The sequence below is a fragment of the Ochotona princeps genome, chromosome 10 (genome assembly GCF_030435755.1).
Source record: "Ochotona princeps isolate mOchPri1 chromosome 10, mOchPri1.hap1, whole genome shotgun sequence".
Classification (NCBI taxonomy): domain Eukaryota; kingdom Metazoa; phylum Chordata; class Mammalia; order Lagomorpha; family Ochotonidae; genus Ochotona; species Ochotona princeps.
Window position 1 is genome coordinate 60,378,927 of NC_080841.1, and position 27,232 is coordinate 60,406,158.

Consider the following 27,232-nt stretch of genomic DNA (forward strand, 5'->3'; position numbering starts at 1 on the left):
CCAAATGAGGTGCTCTCTCCGAGTCATCCAGCACAACAGAACCAATAAGAGACACACAAACACACACATATGCACCATGGCTACTTCAAAGCTTTGTGGGAAAATGAATTAAAGATGAATTTACAAGTGGGCATTTAGCACTGTGGATAAGTCATTGGAATGCCCACATCCCATTTCGAAGTGCCAGGCTTGAGTTCTAGCTACTACACTTTCGGTCCAGCATCCTGTTAATATGCACCCTGAGATTCAAGAGATGCAGACTCAAGTACCTAGGTTCCTTGCATCTATAGAGACAGTAGGGTGCAGTTATACCAATTTATAGCGATCAAAAAGATAAGGAGAAGGATGGAAGGTGGGTGGGAGGAAGGCAGGGAAGAAGGGAGAAAGGGAAGGGATATCATTATATTCTTGGAATTGTGATTATAAAATATATTGAATCTATTAGGGATTTAACATTTAAAAAGAAAATAACATTTAAAATTTTGAGCACACAAATACACTGTTATCATTATTATTATTGCTTTAAACATAAAGATATGGGTGTAATGATGCCTTACGTGAAAGGGTTGGCATGAAGCAAATTCAGTAGCTACAAAATATTCATGGAGTATGCTTCTGCGCCTTACTGACACCAGTAAGATGTCATGAAAATCAAGTTCATCAGTTACCTTATTTAGAAATCCAAGAAAAACATAATTTTCATAAATTCTACTACAGTCTGCTCATGCATTAACTGTAGTAGTCTGTCCAAGCTGTTGTAACAAAACACCACATACTAAGCAGTTTCTAGACAACATTTATTTCTCACAGTTATGGAGAATAAAAAGACTAAGACCAAGGTGTTGGCAGCTTCAATACCTGTAAGGACCCACCTCCTAGTAGACAGTGGTTTTCTAACTCTGATACCATGCTTTGGAAAGACCAATAGGAGTCTGTCTCTCTCAAGATGATGAGAAAGTCTGTCTCTCTCTCTGATGAGGGAGGCCCTACCCCCATAGCTTTCTGTTATGTTTTGGCAATGGCTTGACTGGCTCATCTATGCAATCAAGCTCTTAAAGTCCAAATCTGGAGTGTGGCAATGTTAAGGTGATGGGCAACTTAGTGGTCACCTACTAGAAGGTGGTTAGATGATTGAGGGGCTGCCCTTGGAAGGAATTCTTTCTGATCTAGCACAGTGAGTTAGCCCCTGAGAAATCAGTTGTTATAAAAGAACAAAGCTGACACTGAGTCTCTCTGATTTTTCATCTTGCTACATGATCTCTCCCTCTGCCACATGTGCCTCCCATGATGCAATCTCCAGGAAACTCTCAGAGCTACCACCTCCAAAACTGTGGCTGAAGTAAATGTCTTCTTTTTATAAGTTACTCAGTCTCAGGCATTTGTCTACAGCAACAGAAAATGTCCTATTACATCTTCTTATGGGCTCTACCTTCTAAGATACCCTGAAGGGGTGAAAATGTCAGCACAAAAAATTTGGAGATAGATGGGCAAAAAAGAAAACCTGATTTTCCCCCCTTTTAGTTTGTGAAAAAAAAAAAAACCCTTTCAGTTATGTTCCTTTGCATTGAGAATTTGGAGTTCTCATTCCATGACACAATCTTAGACCACTAAGGGCAGACATCACAGCTCTGATGCATCATGGGAAACAGGCACCGGCTGCCATAATATCGGATATCATAACACTGTCATTAACTGCTACCAAGGTAGCCAATGGGAGGAAACTGTAACCTCTACAACTTCCCATTACCTATCTTCAAGGAAGTATGAGGGATACAGCAAAAGCATGGTATGATGTGTCACAGGAACTCATCAACAACAAGGACATCATCCAAAGTCTACAGATAAGCAGATATGGAGGTTGGTCTTCTGTAGAGATAGCTAGGACTCATTTTAAGGATAAAAAAGACTTTCAGAAGAATGCTTGAAAGGAACTATATCCACGCAAAACTCATATGTCAAGGATCTAACGACAATGTCACTGTTTTTAGAGTAAGAAAATGAGTAAGATTGAATGAGATTGTAAGGGTGAGGCCAGTATTACAGTTAATAACAATAACGATGGTCCAATAAAATAGATGTCCTTGTAAGAGAAACAGTGACCTTGTTCTTTCTGCCTACACTATGAAGACACAGTAAGAGAACAGCAAAGAGTTCCTTCAAAAGCAGCCCAACTCCACCAGAACCTGAATAGTGGACTTTGAACTTCCAGAAACCTGTGAAAATGAGTAACTGTTATGTAAGTCATTCACTGTGAAGTGTTTTGTTATGGCAATCCAAGCAGATTGTCACAGGCATATCCACTTTCTCCAGTGTCCAAGATAATTTTTTTGATGTTTAAAATACCTATAAATCCCTCCCAGCTCTTTCTGCAGTGAGTCAGAAGCTAGTGATGGGAATGTAATCCACCAACTGGGACGAGTCATCAACTGGAATGAAATGCTTATTTGCTGCTTCAGCTCTCTGGAAACCCACTCCCAGAAAGCTTCAGATTTCTTTGCTGTGTGATTCAGGTGCAATCCTTGTATGATTTCTAGGTGGGTTTTTGTCTCAATAGAAAAGGTTTGGCTTAATGTTGGGAGTCTTACTGTACAAAGGACAGTACAGTCTCTGCCCTAGAGACTGCCAAGGACTCCATTGGACATCTCACACTGTTGCTCTTCTACATGGACTCCTGTGCTCACCCCATGACCACTGAGTCAGAATCTGTATTTTTAGGAAGCTCATTCCTTTATTTGAGAGGTAATAGAGACAGGCAAAAGTAGACAGACATGAGTTCCTATTCCCTAGTTCACTACCTAAAGGCATAACAGTTCAGGCTTGATTGGGCAGAAGCCAGTAGCCAGAATTTCAAACTGTATCCTCAGCATGGGAGGCGGTGATGCAAGTACTAGAGATAACAAGCTCTGTCTCCAAAAGTGCACATTAGCAAGGAGGTGGAGTCAGCAGCCAGGCGCATACTACACTCAGGTAAATGAGGGATACAGGTATCTGAACTGCAAGGCAAAATGTGCTGCTAGAATCTGCATCTCAATAGATCACAGATGAATAATACACACACACACACACACACACAAATGTTTGAGAATCAATACAATGGGTGACCAAAAAAGGTTATTTATGAAAAGGCAATGTTTGGACAGATGAATGATACTTCACGCATGGGCTGTCGTGCTGGAATAAGGCACAGTTTTTACATCTCTTTATGTCAACAAATTGGGCCCATGAAACTCCATAATACTTTCCAACTTGAAACTGAATTGTTAACACCTAAATAAGATCATCAGAATCTATTTTTGTCATTTATATCTATCACTAGACTCAGACACGTATCTCAAGGCAATGGCTGTTCAACAACAACAATCATTGTTTGATTGATTCACCACAGGCTTATATTCACTGTGAGTTTGTAGTATAGATCACTTAGTGGGAAAGATATTTGGGTTATTGAAGTAGCCAGTAGTGTCAGGAAATTACTAATGGTCCAGAAAGGCTGATCTATGCATCAGAGAGGTAGTGTTTGATAAGTCTGGGGAGCAACAGGCATTGGCAACTTTGGCAGAAATTGTTTTCACAAAAATCCATAGGCCCCTTGGACAAACAGCTTCCACAAAGGTGCTGGCAACTTCTGTAGCTTAGAAAGAGCTTGGGCAGGTATTAAATGGTAACGGAAGAAGTTCACAGGTTAGGGCTTGAGTGTGGTCATCTGTAAGAATGCCCCTAATAACATGGCTTACATATCCCTGACTGCCACAGTCTGAATGTTGTCTTCCTACCAAATGCCTATGTTGAACCCTAGTCATTGATGTATCGGTAGTAGTAGGCAAGACTTTGTCAACATGATGAGATTCTGGCAGTACAGTCCTCATGATGGGACTAGTGCCCTATAAGGGAGTTGAAGAGACTGGAGTTGTTCCTTTTGCCATGTGAGAACACATTCGTGAGCTGCCATGTCAGAAGTAGATACTCACCAGACTCAGAATTAGCCAGCCCTTTGTTTGTGGACTGATTAGCCCCCAGATCCACAAACAATAACCCACCAAGTCCAGAGCAATTTGTTTTAGTTGCCTAAACAAAACAAGATATTTGTTTCCCATTTCAAAATCTTGGCTGATCTAGTGACTCTGCTTCATGAAGACTTCCAAATCCCTGACATGTCCCACCCTGCTAACATTTCCATTTTCTCCATAACACAAGCTCTCTGCTCCTATGACCTCTAACCATAGCTCCATTCCTGCCCAGGAAAGAGAAGGGGCTAGAGTTAGTAGGAAGCATGAAGTGCCTTTTATAATTCAGATCTTTCATGCATCACTCTTTTTTTTAATTTTTATTTTTTCTAATACAGTTCCATAGACTCAGGAAATTTTCCTTCCACTCTCCCCATCCGTTTCCCCTCCCCCTGTTTTCCCCTATATTATTGCAGCATTATAATCCTTCAGAATCAGTCATAAATCCATCATTCTGCTATTCAAGTGTATGGTAACATTGTAGGTATAAACAATGATGGACAGTCCGACATCCTATGATCAAGATATATTTAAGAAGTTTCATTGGGAGTCTTTCTTTTATTTGGGAGCAGAGATGTAAACTGCACTGTATCTTCATGTCTTGATATGTTAGTCTCCAAAATATAGTCCCTCTAGATGAATATATACATATGCTTACTTATATAACACTTGATCTTGTATTTCACATGAAAATTGCCTTATGTTAGAGAGAACTTAAAATATTTGTCGTTTTGGGATTCACTTATTTCACTGAGAATAATGGTCTGTAGCTAAGACCATTCTGTTGCAAATTTTAGAATTTCATGCTTTTGAATGGCTGAGTAGTATTCCATAGAGCAGATACACCAGATTCTTTATCCACTCCTCTTTTGATGAGCATCTGGGTGGTTTCCATGTCTTTGCTACTGCAGATTTTGCTGCCGTAAATGCAGGATTACAGGTCACTTTCTCATATGCAGATTCCATTTCCTTTGGCTATATCCCCAAAAGAGCGAAAGCTAGGTCATATAGTAGATCAATTTTTAGTCATCTCAGCACTCTCCATTCTGACGTCCACACTGGCTGTACTAGCCTACACTCCCACGAAAGCTGAAGTAAGGTACCTTTCTCACCACTCCACACTACTAGATTTGGTTAGTAGATTTCCAAATGTACGTCAATATTACTGGTGTTAGGTGGTATCTCTAGGTAGTTTTTGTTTGTGTTTCACTGATAGATAGGGAGCTTGAGCATTTTTCATATGTCTATTAGCTGTTTGAATTTGTTCTCTTAAAAACTAACTGCTCATTTCTTTCACCCATTTCTTCATACGATTGCTTGTTTTGATGTTGTTGAGTTTCTAGAGTTCTTTGTAAATCCTAGATATTAGTCCTCTGTCTCTTGTGTCATGTGCAAAGATTTTCTCCCATTCTGTTGGTTGCTGCTTCGCTTTGTTGGTCATTACCTTTGCTGTACAAAAGCTTCTTCATTTGATACAATCCCATTTGTCTATTTTGCCTGTGCTTTTGGTGACTTTTCTATGAAGTCTACAAACACCTACATCTGGTAGATGTTTTCCTCTAATAATTTGATGGTTTCTGGGTACAAATTTAAGTCCTTGAAGTATTGTAAGCTGATTTTTGCATAATGTGAGAGGTGGGGTTCTTGCTTCTTACTTCCGCAGGCTGCTATCCAACAGTCCCAACAGTATTTATTGAGGAGACCAACCATTTTTTTTCTCTGGATCATTTCAATTCTCTTGTCAAAGATTAATTGGCAGTACATCTGTGGGCTCCATTCTGGGATTTCTATTCTGTTTCATAATTATTTTTGTTTCTGTACCATTGACCTGTGGTTTGTATTAAAGTCTGGAATTGTGATTCTTCCAGCTTGATTTTTATTCTTCAGAATAATTTGACTATTCATGAACTCTTGTGTTTCCAGATGATCATTTGTGTCATCTCTTTTATTTCTGAGAAAAAATATTGCTGTGATATTGATTGGGATTGGGATGACATCGAATCTGTATATTACCATCCATAACATGGACATTTTGATGATGTTGACCTGTCAATACAGGAACATGATAATTTCTCCATCCTTTCATGTCTTACTCCATTTCTTTTTACAACGTTTTATAATCTTCATTATAGAGGTCTTCCATGTCTTTGGTTAGTTTTTTTTTTAAGATGTTGGAAAAAATATTGGAAAGCCAGATATACAGAGAGGAGAAGAGACAGAGAGAAAGATTTTCTGTCTGTTGATTCACTCCCCAAGCAGCTGAATTGAGAGAGCTGTGCCAATCCAAAGCCAGGTTCTGTAGCAATTAATTAGGTCCATTTGTTCTGTTGTCTGGGAGAGCTCTACTGTTTCCTTGTTGAGTTTCTCCTTGTCAATCTGTCCACTGAGGTTAGTGGAGGGTTAAGGTCGCCACTATTATTGTATTGGACTCTACTTCTCTCTTTAAATCCATTAATATTTGTTTCATGTAGCTAGGTGCCCTGGGATTTGGTGTGTATACATTTATTGTGGTGATTCCTTCTTGCTGAATAGATCCCTTGATCATTATGTGGTATCTTTCTTCATCTCCTTTAATGACTGTCACTTTCAAGGTTATATTATTTGATATAAGAATATCTAAACTGGCTCAGTTTTACTTTCTGTTAGCTGCAAATATCCTTTCCCACACTTTCAATTTCAGCTTCCTCATATCTTTGTTGGTGAGATGTGTTTCTTGTGGGCAACAGATAGCTGGGCTTTGTTTTATGATCCACTCTGCTAATCTATGTTTATTTGATTAGGTAAAGCCATTTACATTCAGGATTAATATAAATAGGTAGTAATTTGGTCCTGTTATTTTAGCAATGGAGTGTTCAATGTTTGATTAATCTTTTGTTGTTTGTTGGGATGCCCTCCATGCTTATCTTTGGTTCTGGTAGGTACTATTTTTTTCTCTGTCAAGAGAACATCTTTAAGTATCATTTGTAAAGCAGGTCTGGAGGAAGCAAATTCTTTGAGCTTTTCTTTACTGTGAAAATATTGTCTTTCATTGTCAAAGGCAAAAGAAAGCTTTGCAAGGTAAGTTATTCTGGGTTCATGATATTTTACTTTAAAGACCTACAATATTCTATTCTATAGTCTATTCTTTTTTTGGCCTCTAGAGTTTCCTCTAAGAGGCCAGTTGCGAATCTAATTGGGGTCCCTCTATATATTAATTGATATTTCATGTGCATATATATTTTCCTTATGTTCAACCAAAGAGAGCTTGATTATGATGTGTCATGGCAGAGATTGCTTTTGGTCCACACTATTGGGAATTCTGTGGCTTTCCTGTATTTTGTTTCCCAATTTTTTCTCTGTGTTAAGGAAGATCTCAATTATTATTTCATTGAATATATCTTTGAACCCAGCTTCTCATTCTGTGTCTTTTGGAACTCCTGTAACTCATGATTGGCCTTTTGATGATGTTCCTTAATTCTTGATGTTTTTCTTAGCTTGACTCAGTTTTTCTTCCAGCTTTTTGACTATTTCAGCATGATTGCAGGAAGTGTCTGCCAATTCTGAATTCTTTCTTCTGCCTCACTCATTTTATTATTGAGGTTCTCCACCAAATTTTTAATTAGCTGCACTGTGCTCTACATTTCTAATAATTTGGCTTGATTTTGTTTTGATGTTGTTATTTCTTCTGTAATGTATTCTTTGAACTCCTATCTGTGTGTCTTGTTGTTTTTAATGAACTTTATAACACTTTTTAAAAATTCTTTCTCTGGCAGTTCCTCGATGTCTTTCTCAGTTAATTAGGTTGGTTGACACGGACTTTTGCTCTTTTGCTGGGGAGGCATCAGCAATTTCATTCTTTGTGCCTCTGAGAGGCACAATTTTGCTGTCAGTCATTGCAACTTTGATTAGCAGATTCTTCTCGAGGCAGGTTGACTTTTATTCCATTCAGTGCCCAGTTCTTCATTTGCTGTAACTCATGCCAATCCCTCCTTCGACTTTCAGTCCTGGGCTCCCGTGCTTCTACCAAACTCTCCACAACATTGATTCCTGGTTCATCACTCTCCACCTGCTGTGATCCTGCACCGTGGCTGCACCATTGTCTATTCAGCCTTTCTCCCATTCCAAGTTTAGGCAATACCCCGAATTAGGGAGACCAAAGCTATGACTTTAGCCTAAATCACAGGGTTGTCAGTGTTGACCACTGCACAAATTTGTTTTTCTTTTTTGTTCTTGCCAGATCCTTCTGATAATTCAGTCTGGACAACCCAGGCTTATTTTGGATAGAACCTAGGGAATTCCAAGTAGGTATTGTTTTCCTGGTGGGACCAGAGCAGTGTGTTGAACCAGAAGTTAATTCTCTTGTGACTTCGCACATGTGCAACTCACTGTTGCCCTCGCCACTTCCTCCTGTCCCCCCATGAACGTTTGCCTCAGTACACAAATTGATGTCGGATATGTCATTCATTGGGATCTAGCCTGTGAAATCTAGCCTGTTCCTACGCCACATTGCAGGGGTCTAGCACTCTAATTCTACTCATGATTGGATTAAACAAATCATGAGGACCTACAGTTCTGTGGCTGGGTTCACTTCGTGAGTTCCCAGTGAAATTTCCTTCCTACCTGGCCACCAGTTGAGTTCTGATCATTTCTGGCACTGCTCTCTATTGCTTCTACCTTTGGCCTTCCAGTCAGAGCTTAAGCTCATTGTCATGGCTGAAAGCAATATTGGAAAGTACAAAGTATTTAGGGTATTGTGCATCAATATAAAGTCCCAATACCAAGAAAGATGGACTGGAAGACCACTAAAGAGCACCTGGAAACCTCTTCCATACTGATCAGATGGGAAGAACTCTGAGATTCCTCAGAAAGAGTTTATGAGAACTTTAAAAATGAATTTATACTCAGAAAATACTGTTTTGTGACCCATGTTCCTTACCTAGATCTGGGTTGCAAGTGGTTCAAAACAAGTACAAAGAGAACTAGCAGTATTACTAGGTTGGTTTATTTCCTGGAAATATAAAAATCTTTCCAGAACTTCTTTATTAATTGATATGAGTAAAACCTTCCAGACCATCAGACAGAAACAGTCTCATCTTCAGAATGACGAACATTTTTTTAATCAAACCTCAGATGATAGCTTCAGGGAAATCACTGGGGCCTCTGCTATTACATCACAAATATCTGAAGTGGATGCTTTGAACAGCAAGTGTAGTGTTTATCTTTAGTCTCTGCAGGTTTTCAGAGGTAAAAGGCAATAATCATCTATTGTCAATTGGGACCTTAAAAATACTCTTTGTAATTAGCCAGCTCCTTGTCATGCTGTTCTCCCCATACCTGGTATCAGATTGAGAAGGTAGATGCTAGAGTCCCCTAGGAAGGTGGATGAAGCCACGGGTCATAGGCTCCCTTTTTCAAAGTGTCAGAGACTGGGAGTCTGGACCAAACTCCATGAACCCATGTGTTCAAGATATTTATCAATAACCTTAACCCACATGAGAGTTGAAGTTCACAAACTCACCAGGGACATAATTTCCTATGTTGTAAATATAATAATATATCATGATATATATGCAGACTACTATAAACTAATTAACTACAGTAGTTGGATTTTTCTCATCAATGCTATTCAATACGTTTTGCTATATTCCTAATAAATATTAGTGATCGTTGATAATTCATTAGGTAAACTACGAGTAAGTAGCTTTGGTTATACCTAATATCCATGGAGTCACATGCCATTTTATATAAAAATTGAAAGAAAAATTTGCTTTTTAAAATTTGCTCACTGCCCTACCATTAAAAACCATGAATTACAGGGCCAATGCTTTGGCATAGCAAGTTAAGATCCCATATTGCCAGCATTCTATTTTGGAGTGTCCCTTCTAATTGGTCTGATTTCAATCCAGCTCCCTGATAATAAATGTGGAAGGTAGCATAAGGTGATCATGTACTTAGTATCTAGACAGCCATGTGGGAGACTTGGAAGGAGTTCCAGACTCCTGGCATCAGCCTAGAGTGATGTCAACCCCTGCAGCAATTTGATGAACTAGCAGAATGAACACACAGATCCCTCTGTGTGTGCTACGTTCTCTGTCTCTCTTTCTCTTTGTTTCTCTCTGTGTCTGCAATTGAGTGTGTGTCATTCTGCCTAATAGGTAATTATTTTTAAGTTATGACTATAGAAAACTTGACACTATCTCAGACAAGGCAGATTGCAAGTGATTTTGTCTGTTAGCATTTAAACAGGAGAATCAAAACACTTTGCGATCATTTACAACATAGGGAATAAATCTCAGATAAATGGTTATGTGCATGGAGGCAGCAGATAACCCAGTAGTAGCTGGAAACTACAGCTGCCTTTAGACAACACCAGCTGTGGCCTGAGACCAGTTCTTCCTAATAGAAGTTGGGCCCATCTCAGGTGTGTCCAGTTGGAGCCACAATCAGTCCTGTGATTTTCAATCAGCTTTATTTTTTCTGTTCTTTGCTTTTCTTTTCAGTATCGAAAAGATGACTTCAATAAATTAACTGTATATCATGAAACTTATATGTGACACATGTTATATTAGCTTTAATTCCCAGGTTTGATTTAATCACTTGTGTTTTATTCTGGTTTAATTTCTTGTGCTTTTATTCTGCTTTCAAAGTTAATGCCAATGGTTATTAGAACTGTTAGGTTGGTCTGTCAGTAAGGAAAAGATTATTTTAAAAGAGAGATGATAATGAAGATAGGAGATGGGGGAAATGAAAATTATGTATCATTTAAATTTATTGAGCAAAATGAATACAAAATATATCACCACAAAGACAAAATAATAATTTGTTTCAATAAATGATGGCACATAACTTATAAATGGAATGCGATAAATTAAGGCTGCTTATTATAATCACTGGAGCTACTATACATGCGATGCAAAAATCACTTAAGACAGAAAATGAAAGTGGATATGAAACACCTGTAAGTATCCAAAACTTAACAGAAAAACAGCATTGTTTTAAGATGGAAAATAACTAGAAAACAAATAGCAAAATGGTACATATAAATGTGTTGTAACGGGCCCGGCGGCGTGGCCTAGTGGCTAAAGTCCTCACCTTGAACGCGCCAGGATCCCATATGGGCGCTGGTTCTAATCCCGGCAGCTCCACTTCCCATCCAGCTCCCTGCTTGTAGCCTGGAAAAGCAGTTGAGGACGGCCCAAGGCTTTGGGACCCTGCACCCGTGTGGGAGACCCCAGTTCCTGGTTCCTGGCTTCGGACTGGCACAGCACCGGCTGTTGCACTCACTTGGGGAGTGAATCATCAGACGGAAGATCTTCCTCTCTGTCTCTCCTCCTCTGTATATCTGACTTTGTAATAAAATAAATAAACCTTTAAAAAAAAGAAAAGAAATACAGTGAAAACTATGGTTAAAAAAAAATTTAAAAAAATCAATGTGTTGTAACAGTAAATACACTAAATGTGAAAGAAATTTATTTTCTGCTGCAATTAGGAGACAAACACTGACAGACTTGGCTTAAAAAAAAAACCCTTGTAATGACTGCATACCATTAAAGAAAAACAGATACACTAATTTCAAATGTTAAAAAAAAAACTTTTGATACATCCAAGATACTGTAATTATTTAAAAAAAAAAAACCTAGACAAACTGTGAATTTAACGTCACTTTCTCAGGAAAAAATATGTTTTACAAAATCTTACAGCTAACATCGTGAAATACTGAGCACTGCCTTTTCAAGATCAAAAGACAGCAAAAATATCATACAACAACTTCTATACAACAAAGTGTTTCAGCAAAGTCTTCCAACTAAATACAGCAAAGAAAGGAAAAGAAATAAAGCCATAAAGTTGGCAGGAGTAAAATCACTTTTATGTGTAAACAAAACTTCTGTTTAGGCTGAAAATTGTAAGTATTATTAAAATCAACCACTAAAACTAATAACTAACAAAGTTATAAAGTGTAAGTGCAACAAATAAGTTATTTGTATTGCTTTATACAATTGGAAATGAAACTTTAAAATGATTATTTTTTTGTGTCAAGATATAAAATATTAGGATTATATTTAACAAAATATGTTTAAGAACTGTGTAGTAGTATACTGAAACAAATACAGCTTAGTGAAAATTACCAAACATTGCTTCAAGAAATCAGCCTAAGGGAAGGAGGAAATAGACTGTGTTCATGAATTGGAAAGTAAATGTTGTTGAGATATCAGTTTCCCCCAAATTTATTTATAGATTTCATGCAATCCCTATCAAAATCGCAGCATTTTATAGACAGTGACCAATTCTAGGACGTGTTTAGAAAATGTAAGGCATTTATAATACCCACAACTATTGCAAACAAAGAATAAAATCCATGAAGAACCTATTTCCCTTTTAACAGTTTGCATAGGTAGTACATGTAGTATTGATATAAATATAGACAAATAAATCAATGGAAAGGAATATAAAGTGCAGAAATAGACATAAACTTGAATGCTAAATACATTTTTAACTGACATCCTATCCTTTCAAAGAAGAAATATAAGACTATTCATAAATGGTAATAAAACAATTGAATATCCATAAGTTACCTTGACATATATCTCTCTCATACTGAACATGAAAACTAATTCAAAGTGAATTATATGTCTTCCTGTACAAATTGAAACTATAAAACCTCTAGTAAAAACATAGGAAAATATCTTCATGACCAATTATACATTCTTAGGCTCCAAAAATCATTAACTACTTAAAAATCGCTTGGTCATACATCATCAGAATAAAAAAAAAGGCTTCTTGACAAAGACACTGTGAAAGAAGTGAATGGATAAACCACAAGCTTGGCTAAACTGTATCTCAATGTCAGTTTCTCAAGAAACAAAGAGCATCCATAATATTTAAGAATCCACATGTCTCAATTAAAAAGACAATCTATTAAAAACAGGGACAGAGCCCTTGGGGCAGTAGTTAGAGAGCAGGTGGAATGGCCATATGCTGTATTAAAGCGTCTGGGTTTGAGCCCTACCTCTGCTCCTGATCCAGCTTCTGTTATGTGTACTCTGGGAGGGAGCAGCTGACAAAAACTCAAAGAGCTAGATTCATGCATGTATGTAGGAACTTCAGATTGAGTTCTGCACTCTCAACCTTAGCCTGATCAGCAGGTGGAATACCTCTTTTTGTTTCACTCTGTCTTCATGCCTTTCAAATAAATTTTTAAAAATAAAAATAATTTATTTCACATGAATGAATAATACATGGGCAAAGAAACTCCAGTAGAGAATTCACAAAGAAGCTTTTCCAAATAGCCAACCAGTACATAAAATGTTTCCAACATGTTGTCAACAGGGAAATGTAAATTAAGACTCTAAAGATATCACTATACATCCACAAATTGACCAAATTTTCGAATACTGAGCAATCCAAGATGGCATACTTTGTTGGTAGGAATACAAAACGGCACAACCATTTGGGGAAAATCTTATGCTTTTTCCCAATTACAAAGCAATTCAGCTCCTCAGTGTTTACCTAAGAGACCTGAAAATACATGCTTCTACATGGATTAGTTTTAAGCAATTGTTTATAGGATCATTATCTATAGTAGCCCAAGGCTAGAAACAACCCAAATATCCATCAACTAATGAGTAGATAAACATCAGGGAGATTAAAGTCAGTGTATTCAGTTACACAGAAGACCCTTCTAAGAAAGCAAAGGCATATTTGAGTCAAATCAAAGGGCCTATCCAGAAGCCACAGAGCCTGAAAAGATTAGTGAGTGTGACTTTTAACAAGTGCGATGACATTCAGGAAAATCTGATGTAGACCCACAAATTTCTTCAGGAAATTGCCTCAATGTACTAAAAGGGACAGAGTAATACATGAAAGGAGATTCTGAAATTGATAAATTTCTGAAAGGCTAAGAAGCTACTCAACTGCAAACAGGAGCCACCTTTCATAAAGCAGGAAAGATGATTTGGAGGAATGATCTTAGAGCCGTAATTTTTCTCCAGCCTTAAATCTGAACAATGAATTCCCATTTTGCTCAGGGGCATTTCAGAATTTCCTCTAACAGGTAGATTTGACTTTCCATTTTCCCACTTTCTGTACACAGCATCTGCATCCTATTCCACGTCTGCGCCACTCTTATGTCTCGGGAGCAAAGAATGTCATTTTGAGTTTCCTGTTTTCACAAGTCAGGCTAAAATGTGCTCCAGAGTGGTATTCTATGGATTACAACTACAAAGTTCCTCATTGTTTTGGATTTTTGGATTTAAACCAATAAAATTTAGATGAGATTTTTTTGGACTTAGGTTTGAGATTTTCATGGACTACAACTCTGGGGAACCACTGAAGAGATGTTCTATTTGTTTGTTTTTTTGTTGTTTTTTGTTTTTTGTTTGTTTTGTTTTGCAACTGGAAGATCTAGCAATACAACTTTCAACACCTTTACATTAGGTAAATCTTTTTGAAAAAGATTTGTTTACTTATTTGAAAGGCAGAGTGACAGGGAGAGAGGAAGAGACAGTTTCCATTCACCAGCTTCATTCCCTAAAAGATCATTGGAGTTGGGCCAGACTAAGATCAAGAACCTCATTCAGATCTCCCATGTGGAAGGCAGGGGCCCCAGTACTGGTAACATCAACTGTTGCTTCCCCAAGTAGATGAGTAGAGACCTGAACAAGAAACGGAGCACTGAAACTCAAACCAGCACTCATACAGGACGCCAGCATCAAAAGCCAGGGAAAGACCCAGTGTACCCCACCATCAGTCTCTATGAGTTGTCTTGTCAAATATGGTGGCTCTACTAGTGCTTCTACACACAATGGTGTAGATCAGAGATGCTAGTCAAAACATCTAATTACCTTATAGTGAAACACAAATGTAAGACTTAATATTGCTTTATAACTTAAAATATGGTGTTTCCAAAAAAGTGAATCCATTTTTATTCTGATAGGCATATCAAACAATCAATATATCTACCAATTTCATGATTAAAACCAAATTTTGGTAAATGGCAGTAGGAAGGTACTGTATTTTCAGGACCAAATACTAAGTCATAAATCTACTTTTGTCCTGGTATGGATGCAGAAAAGTAGAAAACCCTGTGAGCAGCTTATTAACCTCCAAGGAAGTATGATTTATTACGTTCAAAGACAAAGAAAATAAAAACTTCATGCATCTCATAGACAGTCAAGGTAATGAAGACAGATCAATAACATTCTTTTGATTCTGAACATAAGATTTCAGCTCTTAGAAAGGAGTATAACACAGTGTGGAATACCCGTTATATCTCATCATAGTTCTTTCCTGACTTTCTTGCTTGCACTTAGATCAAACAGTTTTTAACAAACAACAGGAAAGTGTCTTGGCATCACTTAAAAAGGTTAGTTCTAACCATCATTTATCACTATTTTTTATTGTAGCCATTATGCCTGGGGAAAGATGATACATGAATGTATGTCAATGTGTTTTTGATTGATATAATGTACGAAATACGGCTATTATGGAAAACCATATGGAAATTCCTTTTAAAAAATAAAGTAAAATAAAAATACAGAACTACTTCATAATACAACTAATCCACTTCTAGGTATTTACCCAAAGGAAATGAAATCAGTGTATCAAGGAGATATTTGCACTCTCATGTTTCTGGTAGCACTGTAAATACAGTCATGATATGGAATCAATCGATGTATCTCTCAATAGATAAACGAATAAAGAAAATATAATATATATTATCCAGCTTCAGAACAGTAATTACATGAGGCAGGAAAGGTAAAGGAAAGAAAGAGATTAGGTCATAGGTACAAAAATGTGATTAAATAAGAGCAATGATCTCTAGTGATTCATAGCACAATAGTACAATTATAGTTCACAGCTCTTTGTTATATAGTTTGTTAAGAACTAGACAAAAGCAATGAAGAAGTCACAGGATGTAGTTAAGAACTTGCATTTTTTTTCTTTTAACATATCAGTCACTCAATACTATGTCAATTCCATAACGTTATAAATTGTTGCTGATGTTATCTTGGGGCTTTTAATTGATCGGGATGATACTCTGCCGGCTCTACCTTCAAACCAGAGATGGTCTCCCCAACAAGCCGTTGAACTTATCTGGACAATAAGATGCTGGACTCTATACTTGGTATATGCTTGCAATGAAAGAATCTCAACTGAACTTGAACTGTGGTAATGCAACAAGGAGGAGGAATCCACCATGGGGGGAGGGTTTGGGAAGGGGTGAGGGGAAGCCCAGTGCCTATAAAACTGTGTCACATAATGCAATGTAATTAATTAAAAAAAAAAGAACTAGACAAAAGGCATTTGTAGGCTCCAACACCAAGAAATCTTAAGTTTATAAATTTTCAGAAGATTAATATATGAATTGTCCTGATTTTGTCATTAAACAAGTTATCATACTCCACAAATATGATTAATTTTCATTTTAAATAAATTTAAGAAATGAAACATAAAGGGCTTTTTTGATCCAATCCCATCTACTATGTCGGTCTCTCACCATCTCATCTTCTTCCATGTGATAATAGATTCCACAGTAAGATCTGATGGGCACTCTGGTGCCAATTAGTTCGAGATTTCTTTGATATGAGGGTTACCTATTTGGATCTGTGGTGGCAAAATCCTACCTCATCTGCCTCTTTAGCCAGTTATAGGAAAGCATCTGTTGGACAAGCATTTTGATTAGTCACCAAACAAGCAATCAGATTTTGTTTATTAAAATGTGAAAAGGGAAAGGAAGCAATATTTTTCTGTCTCCAAGTAGAGTTAGGGAAAGTAGAAATTTACATAAAAGTGAGAAGGAATGTGATCATTGTGGTTAGGCCACCTGGTCTTGCTGACTTTGATTAAAATTAGGTTTCTACCTTCCTACAGTCCTGATCTGCAGGCTTCGGCTGGAAATAATTTGGGGGGCGGTGGGCAGCCTTGAGTTTTTTTCAGGCAAGAAATTAAGGGAACTGGAGTGTTTTCTAAGAGACATAGCTTGAGTGACAAACTATACCTGCTTTTATTAACCTCCTGATATACAGATGGGTAGATAAGATCCTATGTGCTGGAAAATGTGCCATCCTTATAGTCTCCAGTCAACACCCAGCCAAGAACAAAAATCATAGAAAGGCTGTTTGACCAAAAGTCTTCATCAATGGAAAGACTGAATGAGCACCACCAGAGTCCAATTTCACCTTACAACCTGTAAACGACTTTTTCCAACATGGTAACCAAGTTATGCTGTAGAGTATAATATACATGAAAGTTGTCTGCTTGACTTTGCAGTACTCGTTATTTTTGTATACTGTGGATAAAGTTTGGGTGTGTCTGATAGTATTCTCAGCCTAGATGTGAAAGGGTGTAGAGAGAGGATGGGGATTTCTGAACCAATCAAGATAATTCCATCACTCAGTTCAGAATACTGAGTTTCAGCAGGTCAGTTCACATCCTTTCCCAGGCACACAGATTCACAGGATGGATCATTTCTTAAGAAACTCATTACTTCTCCGTGCCTCTGAAAGATGACCCACTCACTTTTCCAGAAATGTGTATTACAACCATCTCTCTACCTGCCATGAGAGAAATCAGTCTGAACATGAAGGTAATAGAGGAAGACAGAGTGGAGAGAATATCTGGGACTAAGAACAGGGCTGTGCTCAAACAGACAAGTGTGTCATTCTCTATGCAATAAACTTGCCATTTTATTTAAAGGAATATGAGTGTGCTTTTATGTCACTTGCAGCTGAGAGCATCCAAGTCAAAGTATAAATGCTAATACAATCTTTTGGAGAAAACACACAAGTGTGCTTACACACACACACACACACACACACACACTACAAACAGAATCAGATGACAACCTCTGCATTTGTTTTAAAGGGAACTGCAGTTTGAAATGACAACCATGTCATTGTTCTGCAATTTGATGATCTAAAGTTTCATACATAAGAAGAGAACTCCATGCAGCAACATGAACAGTAAGTGGAGACTTTGGAGGGATCACCACCAGATATCCTCCTTCATACTCAGTGTTTCTTCATCTTTTATCCTCCTCAACAGTAATTGGTTGCTCTTAAGTTAAAGTGCAATTGGTTGTTGAATAATAGCCCCTTTTAAATTCATGTACCATAATGATGTGAATTTATTTGAATAGTTGGCTTTACAAGCTATTGTCTTGAACTAGACATAAGCACATTGACATGCAAGTGCCTTTTATAACCTTGTGTTCTCTATACTCTCATCCATTATCTCCTAATTAAACAACAAAGGTTCCTTGGAAATGTGCCAGTTAGACGTCATTACCTAGCATTTTACCATCACTTGTTAGATTAATGTGACTAGTTATACAACCTGCCTGGCAATGAGTCAAGACCTTAGTGATACAAATCTCATTGTAAATTGCTTCAGCTCAAAGCAAGTTTGTTTCTTATTGATTCGTTGGATTACTTTAAATGCTAGTATCTCTCTATTTCCCTTAGCGATTGTGAGCTTTAAAGCAGAATTGGTGACTCATATTTTCTTTCAGGATTAACTCCAAGACATTATTGGAATAATTTCCTCTTTAGAATATAGAGATTTGGAGAGGGTAAGGACACTAGGTATTTTATTAGATCATCCCCTGTTGTAGTTTATAGCAAATGATAAGAAGAAAAATTGAGAATTGCTTATGTCTAAAAGGATGGACAGGAAATTATCTTAGTGATTCAGAAGTCGAGTGCTGGGGCAAGTTCTTAGCCCAATGCTTAACACAGTGTTTGGGCTACTTACATCTCATATCAGAATGTCTAGGTTCCAGTATTGGTTCCACTCCCAATTCCAGCTTCCTGCGAATGTATACATTTACACAGTGAGAATCAGTGGTGATGTCTCAAATACTTGAGTCTTACCACCATATGTGGGAGACCCAGATTGAATTCTTGGCTCCTGGCTTTGGCCTGGTCCAACTCTAACTACTGAATGTATTTGGGAGATTAATCAGAGTGCTCCTCTCTCTCTCAGATTTATTCCACAGTCCTTCCAGATTCAATGCAATAAGAATTGAGTCTATCTGATAGCCTCGAATCCAAGCAGCAAGGGAAGCATCTCAAAGCTTTCTTAGGAAATCTGATTTTTCACACACAAAAAAAAATTTCTTGGAAATTGAACAAAAAAAAAAATCTTGATATTTGGAGTGAGAATGGTTTTTCTAAAGCTTTGCAGAGATTTATTCTACTTGTCTGTAGCATGAAAAATACCGTCTGTATCAGAAGCCATTCTTCTCCTTGAAAGCATTCTTAAAACAAAACAAAATAAAACAAAACAAAACAAAAAACAAAAAACACTTTTCTCCTGGTGTCAGTACCATCCAAACACAGCAACAACCTTTCTGCATTTCTGTTTGCGAAAAAATATGTCTCTTTATTCTTGTCTTCACACAATTTTTAATAGCATTTCTTACTTGAACTGAGTTCAGCTTAGCAAAGTTAATCACTTTTACAACATCATCCAACATTTTTACTCCCTCTTCAAGGGTTTATTAATCCCAATGCCTCTTTGTGAACAAAGCAGTGCATGTGCTAATGTCAGAACATTCACTTAAATTAAAAAAAACTTTCAAACATTTTATTTGATTTTGAAAGGTAGAGATACATAGAGGGACTGTGGGATGTACAGATCCTCCATCTACTGGGTTAACTCCTGCAATAGCCAGGGCTCAGCCAAGTCAAACCCAGGAGAAGCTAAGAATTCTACCTGAATGTTCTATATGGGTTGCAATTATCCAAGTTCTTGAGCCATCACCTGCTATTTCTCAGGGTGCCCTAATGGAAAGCTGGAATTGGAAGAGAAGCTGAAACTCAAACACAGACACTCTGACATGGGAGGCAGACATCCCAAGCTGAGTCCTAACCAGTGTACCAAGTGCCAACCCCAGGACTTGCTTGTTCTGAAAAAGGGATGAAGCCTTTTATGAAAAAAAAGCTTGGATGAGGCATTCACAGTACTGATGCTGACACAATTCCAACAATGGGATGCTTTGTTTCAGCGGAAGAAGACAAAACACAAAATACATCTTGCTCTTTGTTAGTTTTTCCCTTTTTTATTTATTATTTTTATTGGAAAGGCAGATTTTTATGGAAAGAAGGAGAGATTCACTCCCCAAATGGCTACAACAGCTATTGCTGACCAAATTCAACCCAAAGCCAGGAGTCAGGAGTCTCTTAGGGCCTTCCACACGGGTACAAGGTTCCAAGGCTTTGGGCCATCCTCCTCTGCCTCCCCAAGCCACAAGCAGGGAGCTGGAAGGGAAGTGGAACAGTCAGAACACAAACTGGCACCTGCATGGGATCCTGGAAGCACTTAGAGGTAGAGGATTAATCAGTTGAGCTATCACGCTGGGCCCTCTTGGCTTGTTTTGAACAGCTTTTTATTTCTCTGTTGTTTATAAACCTTACAAATGATGTATATGGTATCAAGCTGGGAGTGGAAGCTGCTTTTATCAGTTTGTTACGTAAAACATTTTCAGCTTTTGATTTTTGTCATCAGTAAGTCAATTTACACCGTTTGAGAGAAGTTTTATCTATTTCTTACACTGAAGTTGGCCTCATATTTAACTCCAAAAATTTTGCGTGCTGAACATTTTTAAGTTCTCATCAAAGATGGGTGACTTTTTCCTTTGGAGGTAATGCTTTTCTTCATGAACCATTTGTCTGGAAGTGATTTTTTAAATCTATGTATTACTTTCATTAGTAAAGTAGATTTACAAAGAGAGAAGGAGATACAAAGAAAGATATGCCAACTGCCCGATCTGAGCTTATCTGAAGCCAGGAGACAGGGGTTTCTTTCAGGTCTCCCACCTGAGTGCAAAGGTCCCAAAGCTTTGGACCATCCACCACTGCTTTCCCAGGCTGTAATCCGGGAGCTGGATCAGAAGTGGAATAGCTGGGACACTAATCGGCGCATGTATTGGGATGCTGGCAGTTGAAGGTGGAGGATTAACCTGTTGAGCCACAGTGCCAGCCCCAAAAGATACTTCTTTAATAAATGCTTTTGGGGGGGCCCAACTAGGTAGCCTAGTGGTTAAAGTCCTCACCTTGCACATGCCCAGGATCCAATATGGGCACCAATTCTAATCCTGGCAGCTACATTTCCCATCCAGCTCCCTGCTTGTGGCCCTGGGGAAGCAACTGAGGATGGCCCAAAGCCTTGGGACGCTGCATCCACATAGGAGACCAGAAAGAAGCTCCTGGCTCTTGGCTTCTTCGGGTTGGTTCAGCTCCAGCCGTTATGGCTGCTTAGAAGATAAAAGATGGAATATCTTCCTCTTTGTCTCTCTTCATTTCCATATATCTGACTTTCCAATAAAAAGAAATACTTTAAAAAATGCTTAATTCTGTTTTGATCTCAATAGGTTTTTCAAACAATTAGCACCTTCACTTACCAGATTAGTATTTTTTTCTGTTTTGCTGGAGCAATTTCTGTATTTGTAAGCTGTTTGCCACAGAAGACACAGAATGAAGACAACTCAGATCACCCATAAAATCCATTAATAAGCAGTTTCCATTGCAAATATGAACACACAGATCACCTGTGTGCTCTTTGTTGTGCTAACACATGAAATGACTCAGAAGATTTCAAGTCTCCATCCTGTCACTAGGTTATCAGGGTCGTATGTAGGCCTAGACCTAGAATTTTCCTCTTGTTTCTTACATATCCTATTCAAAAGCCACTGTGGGGATCTTTGGATGTATCTGAAAACATAAACTCTAATGTTATAGACGGATTGCACCACAAATAACTGAAGGAAATTAACACAAGTATGAACATATCACAATATAGCTCTCTTGCTTTGCAGTGTTTGTAATAGCAAAATGACAAGAGTGGAAGCTAAGTTGAAACATAAGAACTTTTCTTCTTTTAATGAAAATGTCCCTCGAGCTTTAACACACTGAATACGACTTGTTTGTCTGCATGTGTCTCTCAGGAGGGTGGGGATGCAGATCCTGAGAGGTAACTCCAGGAGACAGTGATTTTACTGATTTTAGGCAGTATTGGCACTCAGCTGTAACAGAAGGCTTTCCCAATATGCATAGAAACCTGCTAAGGAGCTCACAGTGATGAACACAGCACTAACTCTACACACAAGGAAGCAATGGCAACTCCGATATAATTTCTACAGGGCCGCTAGATCATTAGCAGCATTAGCATCATATGAGATGCAAACTTTAAATGCTGGTATTAACTTCTTCACATACTGTCAGAATCACTAGCAACATCTCATAAGATCTGCTTGAGAAAACTTATCCTAGAAATGGCTTAAATGAACACACTGATATCTTACTGTTCCTGCTAAAGGGTTTGCAAAATAAAGAACAAATACCAGCACATAGATCATTCAATGTCTGTCCCATGCATCTGAGTATTTCTTAAGAAATGTATATGACTAAGCTGTGACAGGGACTTGTCTGATGTCAGGAAACTTTGAGTAGACTCAAAGGGAAGGAAAAAAACAAAACATGAGAAAATTTGATTAGGTAACTAGGACCAGAGAGAACTCAGAATACCCATTTGCGGTCCTAATGATGTGGGCTGCCACCACTTCTCCCCATTTTCACCCCGCACCCAAAGATGGAATTAAATTTTCTCTTACCCAAAACTTACTTCATGCTAAGGATACTGCAATTTAGATACCAAGGAATCTTGTATTCATTTCTATGAGAGGAGGGTAGGGAACCAGGCAATATGACCACCTGTTTTATTACAAAAGGTTTTCTTTAAGAAATTTCATTTTTTCCACTTTTAAAAAAAACCATAATGAAAGTAACCTCATATGAGTTCAAGGCATTATTTTTGCCACGTTTTTGGCCCATACCAACATTTGATATCCAGCCTAGTTCACAGATTTTAAACTCATTTTGAACTCACGATCATAATTTCATATAAGTTCTGAGTTTTATATGAGAACTGTTAGATGTTTCCCTAGTAAGTTTTCTCCATCAGCTTCCCCAAGAGCAGTTTCACCCCCTTTCTCCTCCGTGTAAACCAATTTTGGTCTTCTCCACACTCCTAATCCCGAAGTCTCATTTCAGGCAGCTTTTCTCCAAGAATGTAAACTCATGTACATTCCCGTTACCAAATCTATGAAGCTACTTGCAGTTGTACCAACCTTTCGTTACTCTTATCATAAAAGATTTATCTTTATAAGGCACATTGGGTCAAGCCACTACGCCCAGTGCCAACACATGCTAAGAGCACTGGTTTGTTCTGGTGGCTCCACTTCCAACCCAGCTCCCTGCTAATATACCTGCATAAGTAATGATGATGATCCAAGTTCTCAGGCCCCTGCCACTGCCATCAAAGACCTGGAGGAATCTCCTGACTCTGAGTTCTGCCCTGGCCATTGTGACCATTTGGAGAGTGCACCAGTGGATGGATGATCTCTGTCCTTCTGTCTCTTCTTCTGTCTCTGTAACTCATCCTTTCAAATATGTAAATCTTCATTTTTAAAAGCAATATTCTTCTTACCAAATGCAATCTCTTTACCTTGGTCTATATTCTTCCTACTCCTCCTCTTCTAAACACTTTGACTTTCATATTCTTGCCTATCCTTTGCAACCAATCGGGCTGTTTCTCTCTGTGGAAATTTACTTTAGCACCTCTCATCTTGACAACAACAACAACAAAATAAACTCTTCTATTGCTTCATCCCCTTTGACTCTTTCCTCAATAAGACCTCTTAATTCAGTTATATTCAAAAGCTGCTTTCAGGTTTTCACTTTTCACTTTACTCCATTCCATGCCCTCCTTCGAGCCATTGGCAACCTAAAATCTACTTTTACTGTCTTCACACATATTTATCTATTTTGGTCATCTAAATGGAATTATACAATATGTAATCTTTTATGATTAGCTTCTTTCACGTAGTGCCAAGTTCAGCTTGTATGTACTAACATGTCATTCAGTTTTATTGCCAAAGTAGATTTATTACAATTTATCAATTCACTTAAAATCTGGTAGGCATTTGAGTTGTCCCCACTGCTTCATTGCAATGAATAGTTTTGCTGTGAATATCCATGTACAAGTTTTTCCGCAGCTGCATCTTTGTTGTCTTTGGTATGTACCTAGGAACAGAAATACCGACTTCTATGACAATTCTCTGCTTTATCTTGTGAGGTATACGTCCTATACCATTTCACATTCCCATCTACAATGAAAAATCAAGTCCATGTCTCTATACCCTCATCAACACTTGCTATGTTTGTCTTTTTTTTTCAGTATTATCTTTTCTTAAAACAATATTTTTTTAAGATTTATTTATTTTTGTTGGAAGGTCAGATTTACTGAAAGAAGAGACAGAAAGAAAGATCCTCAAGTCAAGGCAACAGCCAGAGCAGAGCAGATCTGAAGTCAGGAGCTTCTTCTGGGTCTCCCACACAGGCACAGGACACCAAGGCGTAGGGCCATCGTTTACTACTTCCCCAGGCCAGAAGCGGGGAGCTGGAAGGGAAGCGGAGCAGCTAGGACTCTAACTGGAGCCCATATGGGATCCTGGTGCATGCAAAGCAAGGACTTTTCCCAGTAGGCTATGGCACTGGGCCCCCTTTTATTTAAATGATACAGATCCATAGGCTTTGGGATTTTTCCTCCTTCCCAAGTCTTCTTCCTTCCACTGATTTCCCCTTTATTATTACAATGTATCACCCTTCATGACAGTCATAAGTCCATCGTACCATTATTTAAATATATCTTGACATTGTAGGTTGTGCATCTTCACAATAAATTAATAGAGACAAGTAAATCATTTACTCAGTAGTGAGAAACAAAAATTGATGACTTAAAAAAAAAAAAGAAAAACTAAAAATCGGATCTTCCACATTCAGTTTAAGTTTGCTCTTTTTTTCTCATACTTTCCTCTGGCTGTTCCCAACTTTCCCCAATCTATCTTCAGTAGACAGTTACTCTTCATGTAAGTGGAGGTTAGCTTCCATAATAGAGGCCACATTCATGGGCATGCAACCCACACAGTTGACCTTACATTCTGCCATTATCCTCCAGAAATTCAAAACCATCTCTGGTTGAAGGATCCTGCATTTTCCTTTGTGTGGATGCTGTCCATAATAGTATCAGTCTTCTTCATAGTTCTGGGCCATTTTATGCTTGAAGAATTTCTGCCCTTGGTTTCATTTTAAATCTTCTTTCCTAAGTGTGAATTTAGGAGGCACTCTTGTCCAAACCTCTTTTCCAATTTCTGAGATTCCCATCTCTACCCTTGATGACCTACAACACACCTACTATGTAATAAACACAGTGGGGATTCACTGTAGCTTGAAATTCCCAAGATAAACTTCACAACAAATTGTTCCTCTAAAGAGGACCTTGCACATCAATAAATTAGAAGAGTGGTAGCCTCTGATATAAGGACACTATAAACAATATTCTTTCAATGCAAAGTGGCTCTATCTATTCTCTACTACTTCAGATCTCTGACCACACATTAGTTAGAAATACCATGGTGTTCCCGTTGATTCTAATACTCTTCTTAAAGGTTTCTATTGCAAGCACAACATTTCTATACATGAAACATTTGCTAGTCCTCCAGAAATTATAGATTTTTCTTCTTTTTAATTTTTAAATTTTTGTTTAAATTATTAACAGATTCTTTGTAATTTGTAGATGTAATTTAAGAGTATAACAATATTCCCTTGTTTTCTCTTCATCCCTCCCCATCTTTCTTTCCCACAAGACTTCCTTCTTTTTTCTAAGCTTTGAAGTAAGATATTTTAAAATTACATAACAGTTAAAAGGCCCAATATTTCACCACATAAGAAGTTTAATGAGTAAAAAGCAAAATGCCTCTAGTTTAATGGAAATATGCACAATGTCTATAAACAATTACCACTTCACTCATATATGCTAAATTTTACAACAAACTCAGATCATGAAAGGTATGGAAATATAGCATTCTTAACCATTGTTTTGACAATTACAATACAAAGTTTTACAGAATTATCTTTGCAGCAATACTGATACATACAATCATTTCTTTACTCTTTCTTTTTAAGTTTTAGTTTTCACATGTAAGGTAGAACATGCAATATTTGGCTTAATGGATCTAGCTTATTTCACTCAACATGGTGTCCTCCAGTTGCAACCACTGTGCTGCAAACGGTAGAGTTTCATTCTGACTTACAGCTGAGTAATACTTCGTTGTGTATATTTGCACACCATATTTTTGAATGCTTTCATCTGATGATGGATATTTTGGCTGCTTTCATATTTTGGCTGTTGTGAAAAATGCTGCTTTAAAAGTTGTGGTGCCAGTAATTCTTCAATACACTATTTTCAGATCTGTTGGGTATATATCCAATACCAGGATTGTTGCATCATATAAGTTACATTCTAATTTCTTAAGAAATCTCCAAATGGCTTTCCATAGTGCTGCAGTAATTGCCATTCCCACCAACAGTGTGTAGATGTGTTCCTTTCTCCACATCCTTCCCATCATTTGATAGTTCTCCTTGTTTTGGATTTTAGCCATTCTGATGGGATGAGGCAATATCTCATTTAGTTGTGTTTTTTTAAGGTTTATTTATTTTTATTGGAAAGGCAGATTTACAGAGATGAGGAGAGACAGGAAGATCTTCTGTTCAATGCTTCACTCCCCAAGTGGCTGCAATGGCTGGTGCTGAGCTGATCCGAAGCCAGGAACCAGGAGCTCTTCCAGGTCTCCCACGCAGGTGCAGGGTCCCAAGGCTTTGGGCCGTCCTCCACTGCTTTCCCAGGCCACAAGCAGGGAGCTGGATGGGAAATGTGGCTGCCGGGAGTAGAACCGGTGCCCATATGGGATCCTGGCGTGTTCAAGGCGAGGACTTAAACCACTACACTATCACATCGGGCCATCATTTAGTTTTGATTAAAATTTCCCTTATGGCTAGTCATGGTAAACAGGTTTTCATATATTTGTAGGTCTTTTGTATTTTTTGTTTTGAGACCTGTCAAAGTCCTTGGTCATTTCTCAACTGGATTAGTTGTTTAACTGCTGTTTTTGTTGTTTAAGTTATTGATATATTTGAGATATTAATCTTTTGTTAGAGAGGTATTTTGTAATGTTTTTGCATTTTTTTGGATAGCTACTCTATTGGCCATTCGCTTGCAGTACAAAAGCTTTTGATTTAGATATATTCGCATTAATTTTGTTTTACTTTGTTTGCCTGTGTTTTGCAGACCTTTTCCAAGAATCATTTCCTGCACCAATGTCTTAAAGTGTTTTCCCTACATTTCTTTTATTT